Source organism: Arvicanthis niloticus, chromosome 6 (assembly GCF_011762505.2).
Source record: "Arvicanthis niloticus isolate mArvNil1 chromosome 6, mArvNil1.pat.X, whole genome shotgun sequence".
Taxonomy (NCBI): domain Eukaryota; kingdom Metazoa; phylum Chordata; class Mammalia; order Rodentia; family Muridae; genus Arvicanthis; species Arvicanthis niloticus.
The window spans coordinates 2,117,913-2,127,984 of record NC_047663.1 but is presented as its reverse complement, the minus strand read 5'-3'; the positions used below and the strand labels follow the sequence as shown (position 1 = coordinate 2,127,984).

Here is a 10,072-nt window from a genome sequence, read left to right as displayed (position 1 = left end):
TTCACAGTCCCAGAGAGGAGTTGGTCACACCCGTGTCCAGGGTTTAGCCTCCTGTCTTGTATCAGAGGCTTGCCATCTGTGGCATGGGGCCTACAGTAAGACACCTGGTGGCTCACGGACAAGGATCCTCAAACACAGCCCCAGGGAGATGGGAGATTGGATGTGGGCTGGCAGACTGGCCTGCGTGTGGACCGGGGACCTCAGACACATCCTCTGTGATGTGCTGATGTGGTAACTAAGGACATTTGCAACTCTGGCTGGGCAAGGACACACGGGCTGACCCCAGGGATGATTGGTCTGACTTCCCATCTGCACCTCTGCCCAGGACCAACACAGAAAGGAGGGCACCTTGTTTGGAGCCACACGTATTTTCTCTCATAGCTTGAACCAGCTTCCAGTTAAACAGAACATCCAGCATTTTATTCAGAATGCCTGGATTCCTCCCTTCCCTGTGAGATCTCAGTACCAGGAGGGAGCAGAGCCCTCCATGCCTTGGACCAGGGGCTGACAGTGTCAGCTGTTGTAACTGTGGTGAAGACTAAGGCTCAGGCCGGGCATGGTGGTGCACACCTTCAACCCCAGCCCTGGAGAAGCAAAGGACGGAGGATCTCCATTAAGTTATGCCAACCTGATTTACAAAGCAAGCTCCAGGCCAAGACTACTACTGTAAGTCCCTGTCTATGGAAAATAAAAGAGGAGGGAGAGGGGAAAGAAAACAGAAAGAGGAAAAGAAACAAACTAAAACAAACAAACAAAAAAATGCCAGTACGCAAGTCCTTCACAGCTCACTTTAAAAGATGACAACACATGACGCAGGTCTGAGAATAGCTCAGGGACAGAGTGCTGCCTTCCAGATCCAAGGCCCTGGGTTCAATCCCCAGTACCACTGAAACAAAAACAGCTGTCAAAATGTCTACTTTACCTGGGTAGTGGTGGCACGTGCCTTTAGTCCCAGCATTTAGAACAGAGAGAGGCAGGAAGACCTCTGTGAGTTCAAGGCCAGCCTGGTCTACACAGTGAGTTCCAGGCCAACCAGCATTACATAGAAGAACCTTGTCTCCAAACAAGCAAAGGCCACAGTGACTAACTAGTTCTCAAGGAGACTGTGAGAAAAGAGAAAACCTTGTGCACATATGTTAATGCTGGGATCCTTACAGAGATTAGCATGGCCCCTGTACAGGGATGAGGCACAAATTCATGAGGCTTGCAATATTTAGAGTGAGAGAGAGTGACAGACAGACAGACAGACAGGCAGGCAGGCAGTCAGACAGAGAAAGGAAAGGAAGGAGAGACAGAAAGAAGAGGGGAGAGGAGAGGAGAGGAGAGGAGAGGAGAGGAGAGGAGAGGAGAGGAGAGGAGAGGAGAGGAGAGGAGAGGAGAGGAGAGGAGAGGAGAGGAGAGGAGAGGAGAGGAGAGGAGAGGAGGAAGCACTTCATGAGTCAAAGTTCTGGAGCTTTCCTAGCCAGCCTCTCCTTAGGCTGTCCCCAACTGGATTGGGCAGAGTAATCAGCTCCCTGGGAGCTGGTTCCCTCATGTGTGAACATGTGATAAAGACATGGCTGAGTCCTGCATATGGCTATAGAGAGTCTCCTGTTCTCAGCTGTTATTTTTCTTTAAAGCTACCAGGAAAATCCCCCAACACCAACCCTTCCCTTTTCCTTCAGGGTGAAAATTGCATCTCCCAGCTTCCCTTGCAGCTATATGCAGCAGTGCCAGTGAACGTGTAGTGGGACGCATCCTTCAATGCAGCGCTACATCTTCTTTCCTCTTCCTACTGGTTGGGATGTAGACTAGATAGTTGGAGCAAAAACTATCTTCTTTATTATGAGAAGGAAGCCACACTTGGAAACAGTTGAAGGACAAGACAGGAACTTGGGCTTCTGATGGTGAACACACACACACCACTATCTCATGACTTTCAGTTACTAGACACCCAACCCCATTTCCTCATCCGTAGTCTACACTCTGCACTTTTCCAGAACAAGCCCCCTTGCACATTCTGCTAGGACCCCCTTTAAGAGTCCCTGCAGGACTCTCTCTCATCCCTGAGGGCAAAGTCTCCTACAGTTTGATGTCACTGCCAGGTCAGGCCTTCTAACAGCACGGAACACTCACCACAGTCTGCAATTATGTATTTATTGTGGGTTTATTTGACTGCTGCCTCCCCTGGCCTGTCATTAACATGATGGCAGGGCTCCTGCCTCCGTGTTCACCACAGTGTCCTCAGCACCCAGGGGTCTGGGGACAAGAAGGCATCCCCACCTTGTCCTCAGCTCCCAGGCCACACCTGCTTCTGTGTCTGTTCTGACCCAGAGTCCCACACACCCCACTCCACCATAACCCCAGCCCCTCTTCTCTGGCTGTTCTTGCTGATACCAAAGCCTTCCTGCAGCGGACTCAGGCCCAGACAGTCTGGTCTTCTGAACTCTGGTTTCAGACATGAGGAAAGGGAGACTGTATGGCAGGGTAAGAGGGTCCTTTGAGCTTTGGGAGATTAAGGAGTGGCATGTGTTCCCTTAGATTTCCCTCATGACTGACAGGAAGGGATGGAAATACAAAATGCTTGAAAGGATATGGGGCCACTAGAACCTCCCCTAAAGAGCACCTGCCCTGCTCTGAGTGACAGTGGATGTGCAGAGAAGCTAGTGAACACCCTGTGGCCCCACAATGTGGAGAGCATACGCTCAGCACTGCAGAGAAAGCCCTCGGGAGCTACAGTAACAACCACACAACCATCCCTGGCAGAGCCAGTCAGCGGGGAGGAAGAAAAGAAACTTCTGCCTCAGGGACAGGAGGGGGAAGGGCACCAGGAACCTCTGCGGAGCAGAAGTTCTACCTCCTACATTTAGGAATACTGCATTTATTCCAGATGTTTAAGTTAAAAAGAAGAGGCAGATCTACCATGTAGCTCAGGAGTAGATCCACTTCCTAGAAGATATAAGGCCATGGGGGGTTGGGGGGGCTCCCAGCACTACAAAATATATGCATGCATGCATACAGATACACATACATACAAACATACATACATATATACACACATATACATGCATGCATGCATACAGATACACATGCATACAAACATACATACATATATACACACATATACATGCATGCATGCATGCATACAGATACACATGCATACAAACATACATACATATATACACACATATACATGCATGCATACATATATACACACACATACATAGATATATGCATGCATGCATACAGATACACACATACATATATACACACATATACATGTCACATTGCCACATGTGTGTCTGAAGGAATTGTCACTATAACCATGAGACCAGCCTTTGTTTTCGGTTTCCTTCCCTGATCAGAGCATGTGGCTTCCCCTGGAGACTCGGGCTCTATCCACCATCCTCAGATTGAGCTATTGATCTCTGGCCACTCCCAGACCATCTTCTCTATGGTCTGTCTCATCAGGAGATGATGTCTGTTCTTCCTGGTGTGTTGAGGCTGTTCCAGCTCCCCAGGGCACCTGTACCCACAGCCAGAGTTGCTCCTCTGAGGACCCTGCCCAACTCATCTCCAAAGTGCCATTCTCTGGCTGCCCTGGGGCTCAAAGCAGCTGGATCTGGACCCAGCATTACTGTTTCCAGGCCCATAAACACCAGTTTTTAACAGCAGAATTGGGCTTGGCAAACAGAGCCCGGCTTCATCTGCTGCCCCTGCTCACAAGAAGGCTGCGTAGAACAGGCAGGAGGCGAGGACTCTGGAGCCAGACCTGTGAACTATGGGACAGCAACTTGAGACAGGTGAGGCCAAGTGCATGCTGGAAGAACAAGAGAGCTACCCTTACCTGAAGTCATCCACGGTCCCCTCAAAGGCAACTTGCCTCACGTGCCCGCAGCCCTCTTCTCCCTGACTGCAACCAGAGCCTGTACTGACAGCGTCTGTGTGTGCAGTGATCCTGTAATTGCCAACTGCAAGACACTGGACTGCACGCAGGACATTCTCCTTGCAGTCTCCCAAATAATTCTGTTACTATCGCCATATGATGTACAGGGGTGTTGCCAGTGTCCCCTGCCTTCCACATGTCAGAGGCCCGCTGCACACACCACACCTGCCAGAGGCCACATTCTGGGAACACCTGGTATCTCCTCCTTGCTGCTTGCCTTTCTCCGCCCTGTCCACCACCCAACCCCTACCTGCCTTTAAAAGCTGCCCTCAGGCACCCCCAGGCAGGGCTGAGCCCATCCTTAGAGAAGTCTCCTGAAAGACTTGTTGAATGAATAAATGCTTCCTGCCTCGGAGTCATCCAGGCAAACTCCAGTGTGTGCTGAATGACGAAGCAGGCCCTTGAAAGGACACCAGTAAACAGGACCCAAGTCCCGAGACAGAGCTTAGGTCCCTACGATTGACCTGAGACCACAGCGGAGACGCAAAAGCACCTAATAGACAGAGCACATGCAGGAGGGCAGCTGAGGTCTCAAAACAGCATCTTCCACTCTGGGACTTGCAGGCTGTCTTCTGTAGGGACAAAGGCTCAGCCCAGTCCCCCCATCCACCCCAAGGCTGCACAGGTGGACGGCCACAGGGCATCACCTATGTTACATCCACCTTCTGCTCACAAACAAAACCCAGTGTTTCATAAGACACCTCTATCCACACTTGAGTGCAGGTGCAGGACACACTCCCATTCCTGGACCCCAGCACCCTGACACACCACCACAGCTATGACCGCCATTACTGCACCTTCCTACGCACAGCAGAAACTGACTGTAGGCAGTGTTGGCCTGGCTTCCTTTGCTCCAATTTGGGCCTTGAAGCACTGGCAAACCTGAGAAAGTATACACCACCCAGCACCTCCCTGCCAGGTCACCTTTCCAAGGTCACAGCTCCTGAACGGGGCCTCTTTCTCCACTGCAACTGCCCTCCAGGTCTGGGGTGGTGGCAGCTCCCCTTCGTTGCTGGCTTGGGTACTAGGCATCCCTCCTTTAAGTCATGTATTTTCCATTTATTCAACTCTCCTCAAATGTCCCGTCTGAGGGTGCCATAAAAATGTAAGACCGTGTCAATTGCCCGTATCAAAAAACATTCTAGTATGTTCCACTTGGAGTAGTTTGGAGGGGAGACTAATGGAAACAGCCGGGGTTGGGGGGGAACTAGCCCCCAAGCCTGCACAGAGGCCACCTCTCTTTGTGTCCCCAGGGTATGAAAGGAGGTGTCAAAACCGGACTCCGTCCAAGAATAAATTGATGCCTCTGCCACTAAACAGCAGGACCATGTCTTCCTTTCCTTCACCCCACCAGCTTCAGCCTCCGAGCCAAACCCAGGTGGCGCTCTTCTGCCTCCCCCATCACTTCCCATGGGAGAGGGGGACAGCCCCATGTTTGCCCTACCACCTCCCATCCGGGAGGCTCTGCACTCCCAAGGCGCTGAAGGAGCCTGACGACGCCCCCATGGGGACCGGAGGCTACGAGGTCCACTGGCGACCGCAGGGGATCCCCCAGGGCTGCATGGGTCGCCGTCAGGTCCCCGAGGCGCGCGAAGCGAGGCCCAAGCTCCGCGCCCCGCCCTTCTCTAGCTAGGAACATCACCCCACGTGGGGCCGCGGAGGCTCTCAGCCTTGGCGTGTGATTGGTCACAGTGCAGCCAATTAGAGAGCCTCTGATGCTCAGGCCACGCCGATTGGCCAAGAGAGGGCGGGTGGGACGGGAGTGGGGCGCCCTTTTGTTCTTTGCGCCCGCGCCGCGCGCCCGCTCCGGCCCCGCCACCTGCGCGCCCACTCCGGCCCTGCGCGCCTCCCGGAACCCCCCGCTTGTTCGCACACGCGAACTAGGAGCAGCCGCCTGCAACGCAGCCCTCTTAGGGTCTGACCTTGGACGAGCTCTTTCATTCTCCGCTCCCGGGTTTCTTACCCTCGTTTTCTCCTTGTCTCCTAGGAATTGTGGCGAAGAACAGAACCAACCTGGCAGCAAGCTTGGAATGTTTCTAAAAAGCTAACATTCAGTGATAGAAGAAGGACTCTGGATCTTTCTTAAGAGTGAGGCCACGTGGGAAACTGCCTAGCGAGAATCTTTACCAACCTGAGCCTGTTTGCAGAATGAGCTCTTTTCCTATCCAAGACGAACACGGGCTCGGTGGGAACGGGACAGAACTTCTGCCCTGACTGCCTATCTGTGCTAACCCTTCCTAAATCTTTCTTCAGTCAGTCAGTGGTAGTGGACTCCGTCTAGAGTGGAAAATGGTGCCCCAGAAGCCCAGAGCCAGCAAAAGGAGAGAGAGCTCTCTAGCTGAACTGGGGAGTCAGGGGGTCAGGTCTGGGTCTTCTGACCTCTGGTCCCAAACCTTCCATCTAGAAACTGCTTCCGCACTTTCCACGGCGAAGCTCTGGCTGCAGGCACCCACTGCAGAGAGGCCACAGTGCTGCGGCCTGTGGACACAGGCACCCAGTCTCCACACAGCCGATAGGAGAGGGATCAGGCCCTGGGGAACCCTCCGTATCCCCATAACATGAGTAGACGTGGAAAATCCCCTGCTCAGGCCCAGGTTGGTGGAGGAGAGAGAGTAGTTGTGGTGGGGGCCATTTCCAAGGTCCCCTCCTAGATTCGGAGTCTAAAAGACCCTATGACAATTTAGAGTGCATTCCTAGCACCCGGTACAGAGACCTGCACCTCCTGACAGCCTGACACTGGTGGCCTCTGGCAGGTGTCTGTCTTAAGGACTGGGTGCTGGAGCTGTTCTTCTCCTGGGTGGCTGAGAACAGGTGAATGTCCGGGGTCAATCCCCACCTCATGACATTTTAAACACACTCCTCTTTCCTTCTGTGTTGAGGCCAGAGAGTCTCTGTAAGAGTGCTGGTAAGAGAGTGAGTGGTACTGGATTGTTTGGTGTGGGAAGAAATCGAGTGGGGTCCTGTGCTCTCACGATCCCAGGCATCTCAGCCTCCAGCACTTAGGCCTTTGAAGCTCTCCGGTTCCCAAGCCATTCCAGCCTCCAAAAGTTTAAGTCTTCATCAGGAGATGAGACTCCCCAGGTGTATGGGGGGAGCCCACTGTAAAGTATTAGGAAAGGTGTGGGTCGCCCACCAGAAGCAGACCCAGCTGCCCAGGACAGATCTTGCCTGGGAGCCTGACTGCTGCTGCCATAGTCCTCCTGTCCAGGCTGCTCTCTGACATGCTCAAATGCCATCCTCAAAGATGGGGGAGGGGTGCGGTTTGAGTCAGGCAGAGCCAGCCACGGTCACCTGCAGTCACAGCTGGCCACCCAAACACTCTTAGCATCTACCAAACTGCCTGTCCTCCGTTGCATGGAGGTGTTTTCACTATTAATCTGAAGTCAGGCAACAGAGACTGGGCTCCTTAAGGCTCCCAGGGAGGGCAGAATACTTAGTAGGGATATGGAGTAAGCAGGGGACCCAGGCCAGAAGGCGTTGGGAGAGCATTGGCCAACTTGAGGAGTTGGCCAAGGGTGCGGGAAATAAATGGAGATGGCGTTAGCCTGCCACTGGGAATAGGTCTCTATAGGTGTCGGGCCCACAGTCATGAACCCCATGTGTGGCGGACTCCTGGCCACCGGACCAAGTGACAGCCAGGAAGGACACATCAAAGGGAGGAAAATGCAGAGGCTGGAAGGGCAGGAGAGAGGGTACCAATGGAAGTCGCCATCACTGGGGAACCGTCTCTGCCTTTGTGCTCAGTGTTGGAGGCTTGGTGACAGCACTGGCTGGTCTGCACGTGTTCCTCGTGTGAGCATCTGGCAGCATTATTTTGCCTGTGTTAAGCATGGCCCCATTTACAAAGGAGCTGGGTGCCTAAGCAGCCCACGGCTTAGGCAGAGGGCACTGGAACAGGAGAACAGTGCTTTAGTCCGCAAAGAAGCTCTTCTCGAAGTTTTGCCTCCCTGACCTAGTGAATTAATTGACCTACAGCCTGGTAAGGTTGCCAGCAAATGGGTTGTGGAATTTTAGTCTAAACTCACTTCTAGCCTCTCTCTCTCTCTCTCTCTCTCTCTCTCTCTCTCTCTCTCTCTCTCTCTCTCTCTCTCTCTCTCTCTCTCTCTCTCTCTCTCTCTCTAGCTCTGGCTTTCAGTTTACAATTCGAGTATGAATCTGGAAATCAATCTGGCATTCGCACAACAGGGGACCTCCCGTAGGAACCGGTTGGCCAGTAGGAGCGGTGCGGGAGCGCCCTCCAGCGGTCATATTCAGTATGGCAGCTGGCGGGAGACAAGGCAGCAACAGGGGAGGGGCGGGGATAGACACGCTTCCAGGATCCAAATGCTCATGATTTGGACCGTGGGCAACTTGGGAACTACAAAAAAATGAACTGTTTAGCAGAGAGGGAATAGTAAGATGCCTCTTAGGCTGGGTGTATTGGTGCACACTTGCGGTCCTGAGTCAGATGGTTAAGGCAGTAGGATCTTGAATTTGAGAGCAGCCTCAGCTACATAATGAGCAGTAAAGGGGGGGGGTTGGGGGAGGTTGGAGGGGTGGCTCGGCAGTTAAGAGCACTTGCTGCTCGTCCAGAGAACCTGAGTTGGTTTCTGAGCACCCATGTCAGGTAGCTCACAACTCTATGTAAATCAAACTCCAAGGAATCTGATGCCCCCTCTTCTGGCAACTCCAGACACACATGCGCGCGCGCGCGCACACACACACACACACACACACACACACACACACACACTCCAAAAGGCTAAGCAGATGGCTCCGTGGCCAAGTGCAGTGGCCTACAAACAGAAAAGCTGAGTCTGAATCTCCAGCACCCATTCGAAAAGCTGCGCTTGGCTGCTCTTGCCTGTAATAGCCACAGCACTGGGGCAGAAGACAGGTGACTCCTGAGAGGCCACAGTTCAACCAGCCTAATACTATCCCAAGCTTCTGATTCCACAAAAGGGTCTATCTCAAGGCAGAGTCAGAACAAGGGCAAGGTAGGGAAGACGCCTGGCATCTGCTCTGGCCCCCATGCATGCACAGACACAAGCAAACACACCTTCATATGCATATACCTCACACAAACACACAATGACTTTCCTAGATGACCCCACTAGGGTCTTGAAGGAGTGGGACCAGAGATCACCTAACCAGAATGGAACTAGCCCAGTAAGGAGCTAGCATTGTCACTTTAGGAGACGGCAGGAACACATGGATAGAAATTGGAGACAGCCTGGGAGATCTCCTCAGGGAGCCGGGGAGTCAGAGCCCAGCCTGATTTATCATCATTTCCTGAGGCTGTGACCTGAGACCAGCCTTCACCAACCTCTGACTTCCCCCCAAAACCTCAGATAGACCATTTCCAAGGGAGCTGTCTGCCCCATGCTTGCCCCAGCCGTGGAGCAAATGCCCAGTGTGCATCCGTGTCTTTTCTCTTGGAGGGAAGCACACTCTGGCTCACCCACAGACAATCACTGCTTCCTGGAACCAAATTCTGCTGCACCTGTATGGAGAGCAGGGCTAGGACCCACTGCTTCCGGGATAAGCAGTGAATTTTGTAATAATTTTATTGAAACACAATCTACATATAACATAAAATCCACAGGTTGCTGGGGCCTACGTATATTACAGTATTAACTTTTTAAAAGATGTATTTATTTATTTTAGATGAGTGCACTGTAGGTGTCTTCAGACACACCAGAAGAGGGCATCAGATCCCATTACAGATGGTTGTGAGCCACCATGTGGTAGTTGGGAATTGAACTCAGGTCCTCTGGAAGAGCAGTCAGTGCTCTTAACCTCTGAGCCATCTCTCCAGCCCATTAACACATTTTCAAAAAGCCAGAATATTATAGTTTTCTCCTTACTAAGGTCCCTATGTTAAGGTATGTATAGTCTGTCCTTGCTTATCCATCTGTCCTGGGTGGAAACCATCTTTTGTTCATTACAAATAGCAGTGACAACTCTTAGAAGACTAATATCCAGGGGGCACCTTCAATTTAAAGCAATAATTTTTATTGTGAACCATATATCTCATTACTGTATATTAGAAAAAAAAAACCTCAGCTATAATCACTGTTAGTATTCTGTAAGGGGCTGTTTGCCCCCTCCTCTCTCTCTTAATCGCTCTCTCTCTCTCTCTCCTTTTTTTTTTTTTTTTTTTTTTTT

At 52.0% G+C, this 10,072-nt stretch overlaps 1 non-coding gene across 1 annotated transcript; it reads left to right on the top strand.

The window, feature by feature from the left end:
- Positions 1 to 1,114: 1,114 nt before the first annotated feature.
- Positions 1,115 to 1,217, top strand: LOC117712124 (U6 spliceosomal RNA). The gene has a single exon (XR_004607199.1). It is a non-coding gene; the product is annotated as a U6 spliceosomal RNA (small nuclear RNA).
- The last annotated feature ends 8,855 nt before the right edge of the window (positions 1,218 to 10,072 follow it).